Raw genomic sequence first — 19,728 nt, 5'->3', positions numbered from 1 at the left:
TCATAGCTCCCTTTGCCCACTTCCCTCTCAGCACCCCCTCCACCCCCAGCTCAGAGCCCAAGCGGGCAACCCTAGACAAAGAGATTAATTCTCAGCCTCTAAGAACAGCCTCTTTTAATGAAGAGGCTGCTGCAATAGCTTTGCAACAAGCAGCAACTCACATGTTCGATTACAACAGGTTGAGCCATTCCACACTCCCCAGTGCCAGGGCTCAGGGAAAGAGGGAGGGGAAAAAATACACCTAACCACCGGAGCACGTCCTGGTACAGGCAGCAGCGCTGAGGTCCTGGCTCCATCAGGGTTTGAAGGAGCCGTGGCATTTCTCACCAAAGAGCCGGGCTTCTGAACTCCTCTGCCTGCCCATCGCTGAGTGATGCTTTTCTTTGCTTCTTTTTTTTTCTGCTTCAGAATCTGAGCTACAGCGGGTTCTGAGTGACTGACACCTTCTCCTCTCTTGGCCCCTGGAGTCCATTCATTCAGAACTGTGGCAAACCGGTATTTCAGGTCCCCTCGGCAACTCTGGTGCCCTATCTCCTGAGGATTGCGCTTCTAAAAGACCTCGTGGAGACACGACTTCTGGGTGAGAACCAATACCTTCCTCTTTGTTTCTTTGCTGCCACATGCAGCCTGGGTGGGTGTTTCAAAGACAAGTGAGTTGGCTGGGAGGAAGGCTGTGCTGGAAGTTAGGAACGGCGTGTAAATGGGAGCCCCGGGTTCAGGTGCTGGGGGAAGAGGTCTGCGGTAAAGATTTCTGGGGACACGACCTCCCACTTCGGTTTTCACTCCTGTCATCATTTGTCTTATGATGCAACCTTAGAGGAACGCCTGCCACGTGAGCTCAGGGTGTCCATTTAGCCTCTGACGTTTGTCAGTCATTGAATTAATCTTCTCAGGTGTGCACACGCACCTGCAGAAAAGGATCTGGCTTCCTGCCTCGCAGCCAGCGCTGAGGGGGAGGGGCCCTGCACAGTCTCAAGAGTTGAGGGGGCAGCACTATCACTGTGTTTTGTGTGACACCCTTTGTCCCCACCCCTGATTTCCTTTATCCGTGAAGGATTGCTTGAAAATGATGTGCTTTCCCATAAAGGGCTCTGAACAGAGTCAGAGAGATCCAGAGAGATTTTTCCCAGCCCACCCCCCGCACTTTGGTTTGAGAGGGGTGGCTGAAGGTGGAGGTCGCAGGAGAAAGACCTTGGCCTTGGTAACAAACTCCAAACAACAGCCACTGATGAAGACAGTGACGTGCAAATTACTGATTTTTATTGGACACGTTGGGGAATATAGTTGTTTGTCAGGAAATGAAAGAGAAATGTTTGTGCTTATAAAATTATATGGAAAATCAATGCTGTGTTAAGTATATTTTTCAGTTATTTGAGTCAAGGACTGTTCTCCAGCCAATTCTAGCAGGCTCTAAGGAGGCAGAGATATCCGTAAGCACAGGCAAGGGGGGCCGAGCTGAAAGGTCAAGCTACTGTTTATTGCTGCTTTTCTTCACCTTGAGAAAGGCCCGAGGGGCCATGAAATGATGCAGGCCATGCAAAGCCCTAGATGCGGCGGTTGGACTTCAGTTATTACCAGCCATGTGCAGAATCACATGACACAGAACGCTCTGAGGCCTAGACCTATCTCCCTAGCTGTCCTGTGTGTGCTCCATACTAGGGGATCTGAGCACTGAGTCCCTGTCACATAGGGGGTGGCCCTGGGGGGAGTTGGGAAGCCATAAAGTATGTCACAGGAGAGGAGGCAAGTGCTGTCCCCGGTGTCAGAGAGAGGGAGAGCACCACCCTTGTCCTGGCACCTCATGAGTTGTCACCCTTTAGCAGAAGCAGGTGTTTGGCACTTCTAAGCATCCGTGAGTCTGTAAAGCTCTGGGCCCTGAATGGAGGGAGAAGGGGGCCATAGGAACAGCCAGGGCACCTGTGCCTTTGCCAAGCATTGTCATTGCGCTATTGCTGAAGGTCTTTAACATGAAAGGATGAATAAGAAAGAGTAAGAAGCCAAGCAAGTTAGATAGAACTTTTAGATGAAAGATGGAGAGCCAGGAAGCTACCAGCAAAACTCCTGCTTGTGATTAGAAGTCCTTCATCAGGTGATAATGAAATTATCTTTAAGAGGCTGAACTGAGAGCAGCCAGCCTGCTTTGCCACTCACTCCTGTGCTGAGCAACCCAGGGCAAATGACTGATCTCTCTGGGCTTCCATTCCTCTGTCTGTATTCTTTGTTGTAAGGAGCGCCTTAATACGCCTTCCTGTTCTAGAGCTTGTGATTCTATGGTGCGAAAGACTTATCGATCCGTAGAAATGCGACTGCAGTGGATGGGGCATGGGGTGCTGAACTGAGAGGGGTACAAATTCTAATTCTGTCGCTCACTAGCTATGTCAGGCAGGTCATTGAACTGTCCCATGCTTTGGTTTCTCCATTTGAAAATTGATTTTGCTAGGTCATTCCCCCCCACCCCCAATAGGGGTTGCGGTGAGGACGAGGTGTATGTAGTAACACATGCCCAACATTGATGCCGTGTTTGTCACATCGGGCACGTATGGGCTATGGACATTAAAAAAGTGGACGAAGTAAACAGCACATGTTAACGAAGTGTCCTACTGCTGACGCAGTTATGGGGATGTTTGTAAAAATAAATAATACATCTCAACCAATGATTATCAGAGGCCAAAATGATCCCTGTGTAACTTCATGATCGGTACAATGGAAGGACCACATTATGAAACACTCTGCCAAAACAAACAAAAAAACATTGTATCGAAATTCCACCTTTTCCACAATGTATTGGTTTTGCCATCTGTCAAATGTTGGAGAATTGAATGTACTATCTATGGAGGAGCGTTTACACAGTGCTTGAGACACTTGATAAACAGTAGCAGTTCCTGTGTTAGTATTTATTATTCAAAAGCCATAATTAAAAAAATACAGATCAAAGAACCTGGAGGGAGACCCTAAATCTTTTTTAATATCATTTTCCTGATACGTGGACCCTGTTTTCTCTGCATTGAAAGCTTCTCAGTGCCTTTCTTCTTTCATTCACTCCTTAACTCATTGTTCTCTAAAGTGATGGGTGGAGATAACTGAAAATATTATCCGGATCTTATTCAAGTACTAGACATTTCTCAAGGCTTTACTGTGTTGCAAACATCATCCCCAAATGCTTATTTCAGGAACAGAACCTCCTGGCCAGAGAGCAGGGGAATTTGAGGCTGTACTGTCTTTGGCAGACATGACTCTGCAGGCTGCGATTGCTGTGGATGACAATTACAGACCCAAGCCCGTCTTACGAAGTATTTGATGATTCAAAACAGAACCGCAATTGCCTTGAAAAGAAAGGCCATGATTGGCCCACTCTTATTTTTATTGGCATAGAAACGGATACCAAATAATGCCTTCAGAACCTCAAACTGCTATTTAGACTCCTGGCCTCATTTCAGGTCCAAGGATATGAGTTTCTGAACATTCTGAAACTGAAGCCTCCATTTCCAAAAGGAGACTTTAAAACATTCCAGTCTTTTAAAATAAACTGATCAAAACTGGGGAATGAAAATACCACTAATATGTGCTTTCAGATTTACTGGCAATAGTCTTTGCTTGTCAGTTTTGTCCTGTGAACCTCTGATATGGGCCTCTTCTTCCACCATGGTTACAGTCTCTGTCCTTCTGTCTCTCTCATGCACACACTCGGTGAACTACCCATTCCCTTAAGTTATGATCGGCTTTTGCAAAAGAGAGAGGGGCACCTGGCTAATTTACAAATTATTTAAAAATATATATACTCTGATCTCATGAGTTTGGAGGGAAAAGAGTCAAAAGAAATCAACAAAAATAAAAATACCATTCTTAAGGACAGCAATACAACAAAATTTGAATTGTGGTCATCTTTGCATCATAGAAATATAATTTTCTTTCTTCCCTCCACTTCTATTTTCTAATTTCTTATGAGGTATGTATATTACTTTTAAGTAAAGAGTTTTAGTATTTTTAAAAGGGATTTTATGTTAAGTAATGGTACTTTTTCAGGGCAACCTGCTTCTAGCCGAGTTAAACAGTCATGAACATTTCACCTTTGTGGTAGCAAGTGTCTCACTGGCCTTGTACCTGACTTTTCAGCAAGTATCAAAATGTATTTTCACATTACCACGTCACCTATGTGGGGATAATAAACAGGCATGCTCTGACTGGCTTGTCGTGACTTTGGCTCTGAGCTAAGAAGGTTCATACCTCTTCATACCAGAGTCTGACTCAGCGCTGCTCTGTGATGGGCCCCGTGGATGAAGCTTCTGGGGACCAGAGTGTGTGTTTAGACTTTCCTGGTAGAGCCTCCAATACAGGCTGCCTACAAGTTTTCTTTTCTGATTTGTTAACAACCTTTTTTGGCTTTTTTTTTTTCTTTCTGATTATAAATGCAATATGTGTTGCTTATAGAAAATGCTAGTTGAACATTAAGAAGAACATAAGATGCCCACAGTAGTATAATTCCTCCGCGCAGAAATGACACCTGTTGCACACTTAGGTATTTCCTTCCTCTGTGTGTGTGTACATGTAGAAGGAACATTTTAAGCAGTGTGATTACATTGTATATGCATGTGTGTGGACACATGTTTGATATATGTGTCAAGAGCCTTTTCTAATGTCCTTGCAGCTGTTTGCTTTCCAGCAATTTTTGTGCCTGCGAAGGAATGCACGCACCATAATTTATTTAACCAGCCCTCTTTTCCGGGCATTTAGAGCTCCCTCTTCCCCAATTTTAGTTAATGTAAGTAATGCTGCCATAAACAGACATAATTCTATTCCCACCCTTGGCATTATTTCCTTAGTCTAGTTGGCTAGAATTGAAGTTAATGGGTCAAAGAACATTGACGTTTTAAAAACTTTTTATAGTCAAAGAAATGCGAAGTAAAACAACGCGTGTATCAAACTGAAAAAAAGTCAGAGCATGTCCCACATGCGCACAGAGATTGGGGAGTATCTTTCTTCTTCACCTTTGACATATGGCTACTCAAAAGCTAGTCCTTTGATAAAGTTTTAATTTACGTTTCTTTGATTATTTGTGAGACGAAACTCCTTTTCAGGTTTATTAGCCATTTGTCTTTGCTGTGAATTATCCTTTCATGGCACTTGTTCCTTTTTCTACTGATTTTTCCTTATAAACCCATAAAGGATCCATCTCCATTAAAGATATTAGGCCTTTGTCACTTCTATTGAGAATATTTCCTCAGTGTTGTTTGCCTTTTATTTTTTAATGAATTTCTCTGACGTGCAGCCCTTTAAGTCTTGTGCAGTCAATCTCCTGCTATCTTTCCCTGTGATTTCGTCCCTTTATTACCCTTAGAGGTGCTTTCTCTTTCTGAGATCAGATACTCACGTGCAGCATTTTGGAGCTTGTTTTTAATATCAGAATAGAGTCTGAGCTGTGGCAAAGGATGAACACCATGAATGTTATCAGGTAACTAGGCCTTCCAGAGGCTCTTTCTACCTCTTGCATCATTAGAACAAATTGAGCATTTGCTTTTGAGATATGCCCAGTGGTTCTGGAGATGCAGGCACAGGGCAGAAGAGTAAGCGGGGAACTGGGGGAAAACAGGAGAACAGGAATTTTCAGTAAATAGGTGTGGGCGTTCCTACTGCCATGTACCAGGGGTGATGTTAAGTCAGCTGCTGGGAAGTGGTTTCGGTCCCTGTAAATGCTGGTCCTAAAAAGTGAGTCAGGAGCGTTCCGACTGTGGCTCAGCAGTAACGAACCTGACTCGTATCCATGAGGATGTGAGTTTCATCCCCAGCCTCACTCAGTGGGTTAAGGATCTGGTGTTGCCATAAGCTGTGGTGTAGGTTACAGACAAGTCTCAGATCTGGCATTGCTGTGGCTGTGGCATAGGCTGGCAGCTGCAGCTCCGATTCGACCCCTAGTCTGGGAGTTTCCATATGCTATGCTTGCAGCTCCAAAAGGTAAAAAGAAAAAGAAAAAAAAAGAAAAAGAAAAAGTGAGTCAGAGAGAACCTGCCTATGCATCTAGAAAAGTCACTGGAGGAATACAGCTGTGGTCTCAGGTGGCGGATATGAAACTAAATGATTCTGAATTAGATCTTTGCTCCAGGTCACATCTGACCAACTCGATTTTCCCCTGTCATTTTGAGGCAATGGTTGTTAGCTGGGAGCTCTGAGGCCGGTGTCTTCTGCATAGAGGAGGCCATCGGGGTCCCTGAGCAGCAACCAGGTGGTGGTGATGGAAAGAACACGGGTTTGGGGGCTCAGCAGACCACGTCTGATTCCTCTCTGCCAGTTCCCAGCAGTGTGGCTTTGAGGCTTCCTTTCTTAGCCTACGAAATGGGATTACTAAGAATCAGCTTGCGTGGTTATTATGAATAGTTCAAAACCTCATACATGCTCTGCACTCAGTGCTTTGAAAAGAATTGATTTGCGGTACTTGACCTTTGTGTCCCACGTGATAAAACAGAGAATCATGTGTGTGCCCGTCTACCCCACAGGCTTCCCGGGGCCACCAAGCTACAGCCCCTAATTTCTGCAGGCTTAAATCAGGAGACTTGGTCTGAGAAAGGATGTGTATGAACTTATAGGTATGAAAAATCTAACAACACTCTAAAGGTAAAATCCCCTCCCATTAGACATTTAATAATTTGCCTTTATTGAAAAAGGAAAAATTGAGGAAATCAGAAGCATCCTGAAAAATCAGAGACACCCCTACGTACAGTATTCAGTGCCCTTCACATTGGAAACGCTTCAGCTCTTTCTAGAAGGTGGCTCTGCATTCTGATCTGAATATAGCTTGCACGTGTGATAATAGTGATTGAATATGTTATCATAAAGAGTTACTTTATTATGGACACATTGATTATTACTATAACTTTAATGTTTCAAAATGCCGCAGCCGTTAGGACTTAGGGATTCAATAAGAATGTAAAAATAAAGCAAAACGGCTGTTCTTTATTGGGCAGCTACTAGGCACCAAGGCATTGTACCAGCGCCCAAGGTGGAAAACGGGGCATCGGATGCTGCAAACAGAAAGGGCAAGCATGCTGTTCCCTCAGCTTTGCCACTAAGGAATCAGGTCATACTGAGGAAGAGGATATAAATGTGAACATTTCAGAAATTTCCTGGTGCCCTAGCAGTTAAAGATTCGGCATTGTGGCTGCTGAGACACAGGTTTGATCCCTCACCTGGGAATTTCTACATGCTGCAGGCACAGCCAAAAAAAATAAATAAAAAAGCGAACATTTCAAAGGTGAGGTCAGATTTATATAAGAAAAAAATCACGAATTCCTGTTGTGGCTCAAAGGGTTAAGAACCCAACATAAGTGTCTTTGAAGATGCGGGTTTGCTCCCTGGCCTCGCTCAGTAGGTTAAGGATCCAGCATTGCCGGGAGCTGCAGCATGGGTTGCAGCTGCAGCTCTGATCTGGCACTACTGTGGCTGTGGTGTAGGCTGGCAGCCACAGCTCTGATCGACCCCTAGCCTGGGAACTTCCATATGCCTTGGGTGCAGCCCTAAAAACAGCAAAAAAAAAAAAAAAAAAAAAAAAAAAATCAATCACTTGCCTCTTTCTCAATGCTTTAAGAGAGAGTGTTATCATCCTTAAATATTTATGACTTTGATTCCTATGACATACTGAAAGAGAGTAAATAAAATTTAAAAATCAAAATGAAAGACCTTTTGGGTCACTATCTAAAAGCAGAGAGCCTTTTTTAAATTTTATTGGAATATAGTTGACTTACAATGTTGTATTAGTTTCAGGTGTACAGCAAAGTGACTGAGTTGAGGCAGAGTCTTGAAGGTACAGGACTCACAGGGTGTCAGAGAAGGTGGGGGGCCTTCTGGACAGCACCCAGGTCACCCCTTGCTCTATAAATATGGGACCGGGTTTCCCAGGGGTCTATGACCATCTTGGAGCCCACATCCAATTCAGAGCAAACCTCTCCATCCCTCGACTCCTGCTCCAGTGCTCTTTCCTCCAAACCCTGGGAAGAGCATGCTGGGTACCCATGTACCTCCAGCAAAGGGGTGAAACATACGCTGAAGCATCGGAGAGAACTGAATTCAAATCACGCCCTGACTGTGTAACCTGAGAGGAGTTGCCTGGTCTCCCACATCCTAGGTTTTCTCATCTGTAAAATAGCCCGATGGTCCGTACAGCCAGGGATGCTGTGAGGACCAAAGGAAAGGAGAGGTTTTCTGTCTGCCAGGGCTCTTTCCAAATCAGGTGGAGTGCCGCAAATTCAGTTACTTTTAAGGGACTGTGGAAATGAAAAAGCAAGAGAAAAAAAGAGTCGAACCCTCTGGTTTAGAATATTCCACAAATCCTTCTAAGTCATGAACATGACACCTCTGGCTTCTATATGTACAGATTTTTAAACAGCAAATTAAGTAGGGAAGTGCCTACATAGTACAGAGGTCTTTAGCTAATGCCTTAAACCAGTGTCATGAAAACTTTCAATCCAAATTAAGGCAGGGGGAAGCATTTTTTTTTTTTTTTTTTTTTTGTCTTTTTAGGGCCGCACCTGCGGCATATGGAGGTTCCCAGGCTAGGGGTCTAATTGGAGCTGTAGCCACCAGCCTACACCAGAGCCACAGCATCGCGGGATCTGAGCTGTGTCTGTGACCTACACCACAGCTCCAGGCAACGCCGGATCCTTAACCCACTGAGCGAGACCAGGGATCGAACCCGCAACCTCATGGTTCCTAGTCAGATTCATTTCCGCTGCGCGATGACGGGAACTCTGGAAAAATCATCATTTGAAAGAAAAACAAAAAGAATATTTCTTAGAACATTATAACTATGTGTTGTCGTGCCCTTTGCAGGTTCAGGGATCTTTTATTAGTTTGAGAATAGAATAACGTATTATGTGTAGGTTTACTCACAAAATTATCACATTGGGTACTCTAAGTTTAAAGTTATGGTCTATTCAGACAGTCCTTACACACACACACACACACACACACAAACTGTTGTGTGTTCACACTCAGACCTGCTGAACTTGAAGCGACCTCTGAGCTCTCTGTTTGTACTGTTCTATTTAGAAGCATCCAGCAGAAACCTGAGCCCACCGAGAACCTCAGCATTAGCAGAGAAAAAAAAAAAATGCCTGGGTTTCCTGGATCTGGTGTCCTCACAAATCATAAGCAGATCCAGAAAGCATTTATTTTCACAAATGGTGAAGTGTGGGTAACACGGAGAGAAAAATCCTTTTCTGGAGACAGCTTTTGCCACGTGGAACCTGGCCTGATCAGCCTCACTCAAAAACACGCATTGCTCCTGACACACAGTTGCAAATCACACTCCCGCCATTCCACCCCACCCTCCTCAGAAAATCTCGAAATGTTTCCACATGCTAGAAGCTGGTGTCTCCATTTTTGCTGAGGGGGGATGAAGGGAAATACAGGGGAGTAGCCAGCTTGCATATACGCGTCAACAGTTGGCTATGGCACACACAGACTGAGTAGCAGCAGCCCTCAGACTGAGCCATAAAGAAGTGTTCAAGCCTGTGGGCCTTGGGTCACTGATTATTGAGAATTTGCCACAAAATTAAGTTAGCAGGAACTTAATTATAATTTACATAGTTACGGAAATAATCTAAAATAGTGAAAATAGGGCTCAAAAATTATGAATTCAGAAATAGTTCATCTCGGCAGTGAGACAGGGAGGACAGAACTAGGCATCGGAAGTCTTGCCGCTGCCCCTGGCCACCTCCCTGGATGACCTTGGACGGGTTACCATGCTGCTTTGGGTCCACTTCATCAATGAAACATGAAGATAATAGTTAATAAATATACCGACATGACAGAATTGTTGTTTGACAACGGACATCGAGCAAGCAAAAGTGTTTTGTCCACTGCCAGCGTGGAACAGATGTCTGTGTCGCTGTTGTTGGTACAGAAATGGGGAGGCCACAGGTACAGTGCGAAGAGGACTGGGTTATCCAGCCAGACCCCCTGGCTGTAGCTCTTGACTCCTCCCCTTGCTTAAAGGCAGGTTTCCTGACTCCTGGCTTCAGTGTTTTCCTCTGTCCTGCAGAGTCATCAACAATGCAAATTTCACAGCATCACGATGATGGATATGGAGGATAATGTTTAGACAAATGACTCCAAAGAGGCCGCATCGGCACGTGCTCTCCAGGCAGCTCAGAGCTTAGCACAGTGGTGGGAACCGTGTAAACATGAATAAGTATTTGTGGAATGAAAAAAAACATATGATTCTCATGTTTCACATTGTCTCAGAGCTCAGGGCAGGGCCAGGTAATATGGTTTTTTTCCAACTATAAATGACTTTCCAATTCCGGGGTTAGGCAAGTCACAACTTGTTTTATCTCAAAAGGAACATGTGGCTTTTGCTGCCATTTCTGTTCCTCTCTCAGATTTGGAAATGTAATCAGAAAGGAAAGGGGGAGTTCCCACCGTGGCTCAGTGGGAATGAACCCAACTAGTATTCATAAAGACATGAGTTCCATCCCTGGCCCTGCTCTGTGGGTTAAGGAACCCGTGTTGCGTGAGCCGTGGTGTAGGTTGCAGACACTGCAGATTGGATGTTGTATTGCTGTGGCTGTGGCGTAGGCCAGCGGCTACACCTCCGATTCGACCCCTAGCCTGGGAACTTCCATATGCTGCAGGTACAGCCCTAAAAAAAAAAAAAAAAGAAAGAAAAGAAAAGAAAAGAAAAGAAAAGAAAGAAAAGAAAGGGAACACTCTTCTATGCCAGCCTCAGGATTTTCCCAGAGACATAGGGCTCCTAACTAGTTTGGAGAGATAGAAGTGGAGCTCAGGTCAGGCTAACCCAAAGCTCTCCACTTTTCTTCCTAAATGGATATATTTAACAAACCGACAGATCAACTGTTTTTCAGAGGAAGCCCACTTGAAGGGTAGGTGCTGGAAACATCTGCCTTCATTGATGGGGGCAGCGCCCACTGGAGGTGGCAATGGACCCTGCTCTGGGATTTTAACACTCCACTGCTTATACTAGAGGTATAGGAATTAGAGTAACGCATCACTCTGCATGCTTGGGTTATAGGTAAAAAGCTCTCTGTGGCCACTTGTGGGAAATTATTTCAGGGGAAAATCAAATATTCTCTCTTAAACATCTGATTCATTCTTCTACAAAATTTCCTCATTGGTAGTGTTTATGGGTAGGAAAAAAAGGACCAGGAAAGAGTCACAGATTCATAGAGACGTTAGAAATTGAGGCAAAGATTTCCCCTTCAACTCACATGAGCCCCTGTTCTTCCGAGACCTGTAAGAGCAGGAAGAACCTGCCAAACAGATCTACTCTCAATTTGTTCCTGGCCAAGATGTCATAAAAGGAAATCGTGAAATCCCCAAACCTTCTAGAGCCCTACGCCAAAGACCTTGGCAAATGGATTCCATCTTTTCCCTCTTACCCTCAGCCTTAGACATCTTCAATGATCTCAATGGCAAAGTCAAAACATTTCTTTAGACAGTCCTGCCAGCTTCCCTAAGAAAGCCTGACTGTTTGAGAGGCTTCCCCATCAGCCATCCGCATGGTTTCCTTCTACAAGAGGAAAAAAAAAAAAAGTTTTTTCTTATCATGAGTGGGTTTGCATTTTAAAATGTGTTGCACTTTAAAATGCAACTGTAACTTCATTGCCTTTCAGCTGACTAATGGCTATCATGGATAAAGTACAGCATTATGCTTAGAATTCTGCACACAGAAGAACCGCTCCAGGTATGTGTGCGGAATGTTGCCGATACATATAGTAATGAGAGTTTTGATGATAACTGTGTGGTTTAAAGCCTTTTTAAGAATACCATGGGCATGTCTTAAAAAGATAAAAGCAGTGTAAAATGAGAAGTTGAAAATGCTAATATGAGAATAAAATCAAGCTGAGCATTAACCCTTGTCTATAGCAGATACAATATGAGCTCAATCCTCACCCTCGTGTTCAGCTTTGACTAGTTTTGTTCATTAGTCTCAAAACATACTTATTAGGCTTGTCCTGGGCATTAGACTTAAATGGTGGTCAACAAGACAGGCACCTGCCCTCTTGGAGTTGCCAGAATTGCAGGAAAGGCTACTAATGAGCAAGCTGCTACCAGTAATGCTGAGTATTGCTTTAAAAAAAATGTGTCAAGCATGACAGTCAGGTTTGAAGATTCTCTTCTTGGGGGGGGGGGGTCTGTTACAAATATTATTCTCTAAGCATGGGCTGCTTCTCTCTCTAGAAGGTCCTGCCCACCTTCCTTGTGAAGGGACTCTTCCAGGAAAGTGTCATGTCATCTCATGTACTCCCTGGCCCCCAAAAGCAGAATTGGGGCTTTTTTTTTATACTGTGTTCCCAGAACATGGTCCAAAGCGCTTTGCTCAAGAGGCTATTTACTGCTTTTCAAGGGCTCTGGCCCTGAAGTCAAGGTCCTTGGGTTTAAACCAGAGCTTTACCACTTATGAGCCATGTGGCCTAAAAGAATTAAGAATTACGTAGCCTCAGGGTTCCCGTTGTGGCTCAGTGGTTAACGCATCCCACTAGGAACTATGAGGTTGTGGGTTCGATCCCTGGCCTTGCTCAGTGAGTTAAGGATCTGGCATTGCCATGAGCTGTGGAGTAGGTTGCAGATGAGGCTGGGATCTCATGTTGCTGTGGCTGTGACATAGGCTGGCGGCTGCAGCTCCGATTGGACCCCTAGCCTGGGAACCTCCATGTGCTTCGGGAGTGGCCCTAGAAAAGGCAAAAAGACAAAAAATAAAAAAGTAAAAAGAATCACGTAGCCTGTGGGAGTTCCCATTGTGGCTCAGTGGGTTACGAACCAGACTAGTATCCATGAGGATGCAGGTTCGATCCTTGGCCTTACTCAGTGGGTTAAGGATTCGGTGTTGCTGTGAGCTGCAGTTTAGGTCATGGGTCCTGCTTGGATCCCATGCTGCTGTGGCTGTGTTGTGTGCCAGCAGCTGTAGCTCTGATTTGACCCCTTGCCTGGGAACTTCCATATGCTGCAGATGCTGCCCTGCAAAGCAAAAAAAAAAAAAAAGAGTTATGTAGCGTCTGGCTTCAGTTTCTCCATCTCTAAAATGGAAACTTGAAACAGCCTAAAACCGCTGGGATCCTTGAGAAGATTAAATGAATTGCTCCTGTGAAAAGCACTTAAAACAATCCCTGGCACATAGGAAGTGCTTATTAAGGGCTGGCTTGTGCGAGCGCAGCACTGATTCAGACTTGATATTGGGATTATGTGTTTAACACACCTGCCTCCCTCCCTAGACCATAAATTCTTAAATGTCAGGGCCCTTCATTTATCTCTTCCTCCGATCCTTGAATGAAGGGCAGGGTTTAGCCTCCAGCAGGGGCACCAGCAGCACCTGCTAAGTGAACAGAGGAGCAATGAGCCCCACAGTCGGGATGCACAGGGCCCAGGTCAAGGGAATTTAGGTCAAAGCCATTCCAGGCACTTGGCTTATGCGGCCTGAGTGATTTTGTTTCCTTTCTTGCTGAAGAACCAGTAAGTGAACAAAAGTAAGTGCATCTTTGGGACCATTTCTTGATGCGCCTCTCAGCTCTTTTATTTCTTTATTTATTTTTAAAGTTCTGGGGACAGGGTGGATGGACGCTGTCTGTGCACTCAGGCCCCTCTTTAAGGCTGCACCTGCTGCATATGGAAGTTTCCAGTCTAGGGGTCGAATCCGAGCTACAGCTGCGGGGCCTACGCCACAGCCATGGTGACGCGGCATCCAACCGTGTGTGTGACCTACACCGCAGCTCAAGGCGACGCCAGATCCTTAACCCACTGATAGAGACCAGGGATCGAACGCACATCCTCGTGGATCCTAGTCGGGTTCGTTATCCGCTGAGCCGCGAAGGGAACTCCTCAGCTCTTTTATCTCAGTGCTTGCTCTTCTTGGGCTCCTTGGACACCATGGAAAATAATTGGCATGGCTTGGGATTCAGCCATCACCGTCTTTGAATGAGAAAGCAATATCATGCCTTTTTATAATTATGCCAAGCCGCATGCGTGAGAGTCACACAACACAATGCAATTTTATTTTGTCAAGTGCCTTTCGTTGCAGACTGCATCCCTGGGATTCAAGTGAAATCGTAAATAATACAGCACAAGGTGTTTGGGGCGGTGGGGAGGAGGGGAGTTCAAGGCCCAGACAAAGGAGGAAGGCTATGAGAACAGGGCACCTCCAGTCTTCCTTCTGTGGTGATTGTTCAGTAATGTTTCAGGCAGAATAACTGGAATGGGAACGTGGTTTAGCAAATGGCTTAGACAATGGCTTTGATTTCATGGCAATGACACAGTTGCCCTGTATGTGTCGTGCTGCTTCGGGGATCTTTCTATACCATGCAGGGCTTTCTGTTTAGAAAGGCGTGTCTCAGCAGACAAAACGCAGTCTCCCTCTGTATTGTCAGAAGAGAATCAGAGTGGCCACGGGCATTTCTGATGGGCACTGTGGAGTCCACCCATGCCCCAGACTCAGGGGACGAGAGGCCTGAAATTGTGATATTGAGAACTGCATTTCTTGACACTCAGTCGGCCAGGCATTACTCTAAGCCTGTCACATACTTTATTAGGGAACAGTGACATGGCCCACAGACCCAGTCCACACAGGGTCTGCCCGAGAGCTGAGAAGGTTCACATTTTAAAAAGGTTGTTTTTAACAACAAAAATTAAAAGAAAAGAAGAAGACGACAATATGCAGCAGATATCTTGGGTGGCCTGCAAAGCTTAAAATATTGACCCTCTGGTCCTATACAGAAAAGTGTGCTGGTTCCTGCTTTATTTCATTAACATGGTCAGTGAAAGAATGTGGGCATTTATTGTCCCCAGGCTGTAATTTGGGCAGTGCATCTTAAAAAGATAAGTACTCACCTGATATTACCCAGCTAGCCAGTGTAACTACTGCTCAGGGATCACAAGCTCAACTATTTACAGGACTCGAGTAGGTGAAACGAATGAGAACAATGGGCCCAGTAGGGATTGTGACAATACAAAGGTGGCATGGCCCTTACAAAGGACAGCAGTGATGCACTTCAGGCCAGTGATGGAGCTCTAAGAACGGAGACCCGTGTTACTGGTTTTCTGACCTTTCCAGGAAAGCCAGGAAACTAGATACTTACGTAAAATCTCCTAATTGTCAAAGACTGGCCAACTGACTTAAAGTTTATCTAAGTGTGTATGGATCGTGCAAAACATGCTTATGGGCCGAATGCAGCCTAAGGGCCTACAGCAGGAAACTATTGCCTGGTATTATAAATTCATTTGGTCCAAGCCCTTCACAGTGAGAAAACAGAATTCAAAAGAGTGAATTGACTAAGATCACAGAGCTAATAGGTTGCCAAACCTGAGTCAGTTGATCATATGTTTTGAGCTCCTTCTGAGTCCTGCTCTGATTTCTAATTGGTAGAACAGATAGTCCGTTAAGTAGGAATAATTTCTTACAGACGGATCTAGACCTAAGTGCTATAAGGAGATAACTGAAATTCAGACAGAACTGAAAAGTACAGCTGAAAGATCATCTGGAGCCTCTTCCCCATTATTTTACAGTTTCAGAAAATGATCAGAGAGGGTTCCTAAAAAGCCTGAGGTCACACAGCTAAGTATTGAGGTGGGTCTCTGACCTCAGATCCCAGACTTATCCCAGTGCTTTTCCTTGCCCCTCTGATGTACTCGAACTTTTGCGATGCCTCTCCAAAATCTCCATTATTATGCCCATGAGCATGGTTCTGGCTAAGCTTAAGCTGAGATCAGGCATAGCTATATATGTCTGGCAAATTGAATAGATTGTCACTCCTTCCACTCAGGTTAGAAGGAGTTGCAGGGTGGTGAATTCTAGGAGGGCTAGGAGTAGAGGCTAATGAGGGGGAAAGGGATACAGGAGGACAGAAGTTGTATTTCCCCAGGTCAGTAAGCCTCCAGGAGGCAGCGGACAGAACTGTTTGCCCAAGGAACATGTGATATTCAGTGCTGCTGCCTGGGGTCCAAGTGCCTTTGAGTGGGAGCCGGGCTTCTCCCTGTCTCTGCAAGAATCAGGGCACGTGCTGCTGAAGGCTCATAGGATGGCACTCAACACATTTTCACACCTTGAGAGTCCTGAGTTGCCAAACATCTAGAGCTAGAACAGCAGGTGGGATGCTCAGAGAAGACACTAGAAGCAGTGGTATCAAAGAGGGGCTGTGCTTGGGCTTTGAAGGTAGAAGAAGTGAGTGTCTTGCAGGTAGAGAGGCCTGTGAGCCCATAGGAGAAGCTCCAGGGACTCTGGGGAATATGTCTGGTAGGCAACACAAGCATCTGCTGCTCCTGGGTACCATTACTGTTCCTATGGGCTCCTTTGTATCCTGAGAAATTATGTGACACAGCTGCCATAGAGAGACCTCAGTCTGAAGCCCACTCCAAGTGCAGTACCTGGACCAGCAGCATCAGGGGCACCTCGGAGCTTGGTCAGAAAGCAGAAAATTCAGTCCTACGCCAAACTGACTGAAGGTGAATCTGCACTTTAACCAGACCTCCAGGTGACTGGTGAGCACATTATGTTTAAGAAGCTCTGTCCTTGTTTTTTGTTTGTTTGGTTGGTTGTTTGGTTGTGGTTTTTTTGGTTTTTGTTTTGTCTTTGCTTTTTTTAGGGCTGCACCCACAGCATATGGAAGTTCTCAGGCCAGGGGTCAATTCAGAGCTGCAGCTGTGGGTCTACACCACAGCTCATGGCAGTGCCAGACCCTTAACCCATTGAGCAAGGCCAGGGATCGAACCTGCATCCTTATGGATACTAGTCAGGTTTGTAACTCGCTGAGCCACAATAGGAACTCCGTGTCCCTGGTATTAACAGCACTCAACCAATGGCAGGTTCTAATCTGAGGTCTGCCTCATCTTTGTTGTGCGATCTTGACCAGGCGATTTAACGTCTCCGTAGCTCTACTTGATCATTTCTAGAATGAAAACAATAATGGTACCTATCTAGAGAGCTGGTGTGCTATCTAACTGAGACAACGTGTCAGGCACAGTGATTGATGCATATACATTCGGAGCAAATAGTAGTTATCATCATTACTCTTATGACTTTGTAGAACTCAGAACTGGCCACCTAAGCGTTTGTAAATGAGGCCTCTCTAGTTCCCTAGGCATTACCTGTTCCCTAACCCAGTGAGCCTTCTTCCTACCCGCAACACAGCCTGCCAGTGACCTTAATATTAAAAAATGTAGCTGGTATCGATTGGTATTCTTCAAAGGACTAAGAAATAAAAATACAAACCAGATAGCATCCCAGTTACCATCACTATAACCTACAAGGCAGGCACTACAATCTGCTCTTGAAAGGTGAGGAAACAGACTCACATTCATCCGGTCCGTGGATATAGTAAAGAGTAGAGGGACAGGGCTTCTCCCAGGAGGAGGTCAAGACCAGGAAGTGGTTGAATGCCTCTTAAAGTGCTGGCCTAGGGGCTTGGACTTCTATTGCCCATGGAGGGCTTACCATGCACCTGAATCCCAACTCCTTCCCCAACACCTACTAAAGTGAGGGAGAAATGAGTAAAAGGAACAAAACCACAAAGGGGGAAAAAAAAAAAAAGCATTGGAAAGGAGACAGCAGCATTTTGGATGTATCAAGCCGATGGACAAGAAATAATTGATTTAGGTAGACCTGAGAAAGTAAAGCCTAAACCATCCATGGTGAAAGCCCAGAATCTATCTCATGTTCACTGCCAACCCCAAGGAAACCTCAGAAATTGGAAGCTGGGGTACTTCTGAAAGCAAGGGGTCTGGGTAGGGTTGAAAACAGGAAGATGTATTGAGAATGTTAAGTCTGCCTCCTCTGTCCTCCTCTCCTGGGAGCCTGCCCCCTTCTCCAGCAAGGAGACCTGTTGTCTAGACTGAATGAGTCTGAGAAACTCTGGATGTGTGGAAAGCAGCACAGCTGAGGGGAGATATACTGTGCTGAAAACAGGACCAGGAGGAGTAAATGAAATCTATAGAAATGGGGAGTCTGCCTCCCCATCCCTTCTCCCACTGGGCTTCTCTAACATCTTAGCAGCCCGTCTTGTCCCCACCTCCCAACCCAGGAAAAGACTGGAGAATTCCTTTCTTGTGAAAATGAGTGGCCCCTGAGAAAAGACTTACAGATACTGTTAGAGAATAACCAAGGAAATGACCTACCCAGATCACCCTACAGGGAAGCCCACCAGGCAACACATCTTTCTCTTATGCTCTGAACTTTCCAGTCAGCTTTTAGTTGAATGGGCATGCCTAGCCATAGATCACCAGTACCTGATGAGTGAAGCCCTTACAATGAAAAACAATGCAAAAATAAAACCACAACTTGTAAAAGCCCTAAAGAGCATAGAGACCATTCAGGGAACAGTAGATGTTTTCCTAAAATGCATCACTAATGTCCTTAGAGAGATAAAGAAGGACATTATGTTCATGAAACAAGAACTGGAGGCTGTTTAAAGAGAGACATTCGAATGACTAAAACAGGCTCCTGAAAATTAAAAAATATGACAGCAGAAATTAAAATGTCAACAGATGGGCTGGTAGGCAAAACTGAGAAAGACTCCCAGAAAGTAGAACACAAAGACACAAATATTTTTTTTTTTAAAAAAAGGGAAGATTAAAAAATAAGAAACAGCCTAGAAGGTCCAATATCTGAATAAAAGGAGTTTTAGAAAGAGAGTACAAGAAGATGAGCAATGAAATATTTCAAAAAACTCTTAGTTTCAAAAGTTAAAAAACAAAAACAAAAACAAAACAAACAAACAAACAAAAAAAAACAGAAACAGCTCGGCACATTGGAAGAGAGAAGACCCACATCCAGCATCATACAATTTCTGAACACTGGAAAAAACAGATGATCCTACATTTTCAGAGGGGGTTAGTTAAAAGTCACATAAACAAAGAGACAAAATGGTATGAGACTTTTTAGCAGCAACACTGGAAGCAAGAGGACAATGGAACCATCAACGGCCCTAAAGTTATAGGAATGTATTTCCAACCTAGAATTGTATATCTGGGTCTTAAAACTTTACCCCCCCCCCATTCGTTTGTTCTCAGTGTGAAGAGGAAACAAAGAGGGAAGATATAGGATCCTATAAATAAAAGATAAAAATGTAGGAGTGAGTTCCAATACAATTTCCAGGAATACAGTGGAGGGAGATGCTGTAACAAGAGCTATACAGCAAAAGCTTCTAGCAACCCTGGAAAGCAATTAGTCCACACTGGAATCATTCAGACAAAGGGGAATCACAATTCCATGAGAAAGGAAAGGGAAGGAGAGACTAAAAGAAAGCAGATATAAGAAAAGAAATTGACAGATGATTTGATGGATTGGAAAGTACTGAGAGAAGGTTTATAATTTGATAGAGCAAGTAGAGAATGAAACAGGGATAGGTACCTAAAATGCTAAGCAAATACAAAAAAAAAAAAAAAAAAAGAACAAGGTTTGACTCAAGAAGAAACAAAAACTGATAGAAGGCACCTCACAGTATACTACATGGCTCAGCTGAGAATACTTACAGAGTCATTTAATAGAAACACAAATGTTTAACAAAAAACTATGGTGTAAGTACATTGAGAAGATGGGGAAAATGGAAGTGTCTACATAAAGAAAAAAAAAAGGGCAGTTAAATTATTGTCTTTAATGACAGAGAGTATTATTGATAATATCTAACAATTAAAAATCCAGACTCCAATTATAAAATAAGTCAGTACCAGGGAAGTCGTATATAATACAGCAAACGTAATCAACAGTGCTGTATGTTATATATGAAAGTTGTTAAG

General features: G+C 44.3%; 1 protein-coding gene across 9 annotated transcripts in view; it reads left to right on the top strand.

The window, feature by feature from the left end:
- Positions 1 to 19,728, top strand: part of TENM4 (teneurin transmembrane protein 4) — a 2,941,714-nt gene that overhangs the window by 2,129,137 nt on the left and 792,849 nt on the right. For all 9 annotated transcript variants that reach the window (XM_084975397.1, XM_084975391.1, XM_084975384.1 and 6 more), the window contains exon 9: positions 409 to 580. The gene's annotated coding sequence lies outside the window, so the exon portion shown is untranslated. The remainder of the gene's footprint in view (positions 1 to 408; positions 581 to 19,728) is intronic.

Source organism: Sus scrofa, chromosome 9 (assembly GCF_054392235.1).
Source record: "Sus scrofa isolate SSC_HxYL_T2T_F1_AM1 chromosome 9, Sscrofa_HxYL_maternal_Yorkshire_Landrace_v2.0, whole genome shotgun sequence".
In the NCBI taxonomy this organism is placed as follows: Eukaryota; Metazoa; Chordata; class Mammalia; order Artiodactyla; family Suidae; genus Sus; species Sus scrofa.
Note: the sequence above shows the minus strand (reverse complement) of the source record. Positions and strands in the feature narration are given on the sequence as shown.